Source organism: Vulpes lagopus, chromosome 24 (assembly GCF_018345385.1).
Source record: "Vulpes lagopus strain Blue_001 chromosome 24, ASM1834538v1, whole genome shotgun sequence".
In the NCBI taxonomy this organism is placed as follows: domain Eukaryota; kingdom Metazoa; phylum Chordata; class Mammalia; order Carnivora; family Canidae; genus Vulpes; species Vulpes lagopus.
In genome coordinates, this window is record NC_054847.1 from 11,425,493 (window position 1) to 11,427,937 (window position 2,445).

The following is a 2,445-nucleotide window of genomic DNA, read 5'->3' on the forward strand; positions in this document are numbered from 1 at the left end:
ATATGTCTCCTCTGGGGCTGCCTGGGGACATCAGGTACAAGGCCAGCTGAGAAGAAGCAGCCCAGCCCTGCACCAGCAGCAGGAATGCAAACCTTGGAGTGTGTGGCTGATGCTCTCTGGGTGATCTGGGTATGTAACTGGGGACCACAGGCATTTCTGCACAGTATGTGAGTGGGGAGTCAATGGCCAGTATAAAAGCCTATTTTACTACAGGACTAGTCCTAGGCAGAACACAGGTGGGAGAGATTGTGTGAAGACCTCCAGAAAGCCCCAAAACTTCCAGTTCTCTCACCTGTTCACTCCTCACTGTAAGTGCAAGGTTACCATTTGTTCACCCATGCAAGGAGAAGATGCCAGGCATCTCTCAGATGTTAGGCATCATACTAGGAATTAGGGATCCATGGAAAAAGAATTTGAAGTCTACTAGAAGTCTACACTCTAGGTTGCACCTGGGTGGCTCAGTGGTTGAGCGTCTGCTTTTGGCTCAAGTCGTGATCCCAGATTTCTGGGATCAAGTCCCGCATCAGGCTCCCCATGGGGAGCCTGCTTCTCCCTCTGCCTATGTCTCTGCCTCTCTCTGTGTGTCTCTCATGAATAAATAAATAAAATATTTTAAAAAAGAAGTTCACACTCTAGAAGAGGAGACATACATATAAGCAAAACATTAATGTGCACACACACAGTGCACATACAATCACACAGACAATGGGCTAAGTGTTTTAGGGGTGAAAGTGTAAGTGACCATTGAGCACCAGCCAGGGAAGGAGAGGCTGATTTGACCACAGAGCAGAGGACATTTAAGTCAGATATTAAAGGGTGAACAGTGCTTTCGAGGTGAAGGGTGGAGACACCCATTCATGAAGGGGATGAGCAGGAGCCAAGGCGCAGGGATAAGAAGGCATGGTGTGTTAGGGAAGGCCCTGTAGGTCCCTGTGGTTCAGGGTGAGGAAGCCTTAGAAAAAGGATGGAAAAACATTAGAAAAACATTAAAGGTTCAAGTCCCAGCTTTGCTGTTTCCCAGTGATAGAACTTTAGGCAAGTTACTTTATCTCTCTATACATCAGTCCCCTCATCTATTAAATAAACATAATGATATCATCTCCCTCACATGCTGTTGTGAGGCTAGTCTGAGTCCATACAGGTAAAGGGCTGAGCACAGTGCCTGATGAGTAGAAAGTAGTCTCTCATTACCTGTTGGCTATTAGTCTCATGACAGATTTTTTTTTAAGGTTTATCTACTTATTTGTGAAAGAGAGAGAGAGAGAGAGAGAGAGAGCGCGAGAGCATGAGTAGGGGGGAGGGGCAGAAGGAGAAGTAGACTCTCCACTGAGCAGGGAGCCCAATGTGGGGCTCCATCCCAGAACCCTGGGATCATGACCTGAGCCTAAGGCAGACGCTTGATGAACTGAGCCCCCCAGCACCCCTCATGACAGGTCTTGTTCATTGTCATGACAGAAATGACAATGACAGATCTAGAGCTGTATTTTACACTCTACGGTGGAGTTCCTTACAAGGGATCTTATTTAATCTTCATGATGATTCTAGGAGGTTAGTATTGTTTTTACTATTTTTGTGGATGAGGAAATTAAAATGAAGATCAAGGGACTGGTCAAAGGTCACACAGAGTTTGCATGGAAAATCAGAGCTGGAAAAGATATCTCTAGTTCAAATGCGTGTGCTTATACCCATTATGCTCCACAGAACTTTGTCCTACTTGCAGGCACTATGGGGCTAAGGGACCCTCTAAGAAGGAAAGCAAAGGGTCAGAATTGTTTTTTAGAAAAAAACACCCTAAAAATACAACCAGATAACAAATATAAAAATGTTCAAATTCACTGATAACCAAAGAAACAAGAAGCTATTAATTTTTTTTAAATATGGAATGTTTCACGAATTTCCATGTCATCCTTGCCCAGAGGCCATGCTAATATTCTCTGTATCGTTCCAATTTTAGTATATGTGCAGCCAAAGTGAGCACAGGATGCTATTAATTTTTAAATGAAAATACCCAGTGCTATTAAAGGTATGATATAACCGGCAGTTTCATAAATGGCTTGTGCATAAGTGAATCGGTATCCCCTTTTGCAAAATAATTGTGTTATGTTCCGAAAACCTTTAAAAGACCCAGGTGTTCGGAAACAAATGAATAAACAAAAAGCAGAAACAGACCTATAAATCCAGAGAACAAACTGATGGTTCCCAGAGGGGGAAAGGTGGTAGAGGGCAAAATGGGTGAAGGGGAGTATGAGGTACAGGCTTCCAGGTGTGTAATGAGTAAGTCACAGGGATAAAAGGTACAGCACAGGGAATAAGGTCAATTGTACTGCAATAGCGTTGCATGGTGGCAAATGGTAGCTACGCTTGTAGTGAGCAGAGCGTAATACATAGACGTGAAATCACTGTGTTGTATACCTTAAACTAATGTAATGTTGTGTGTTAACTTTA

At 43.5% G+C, this 2,445-nt stretch overlaps 1 non-coding gene across 1 annotated transcript; it reads right to left on the reverse strand.

Annotated features, from left to right (window-relative positions):
* Nucleotides 1-1,871: 1,871 nt before the first annotated feature.
* LOC121482188 lies at nt 1,872-1,978 on the reverse strand. Its single transcript, XR_005985544.1, has one exon. It is a non-coding gene; the product is annotated as a U6 spliceosomal RNA (small nuclear RNA).
* Between the last annotated feature and the right edge of the window lie 467 nt (nt 1,979-2,445).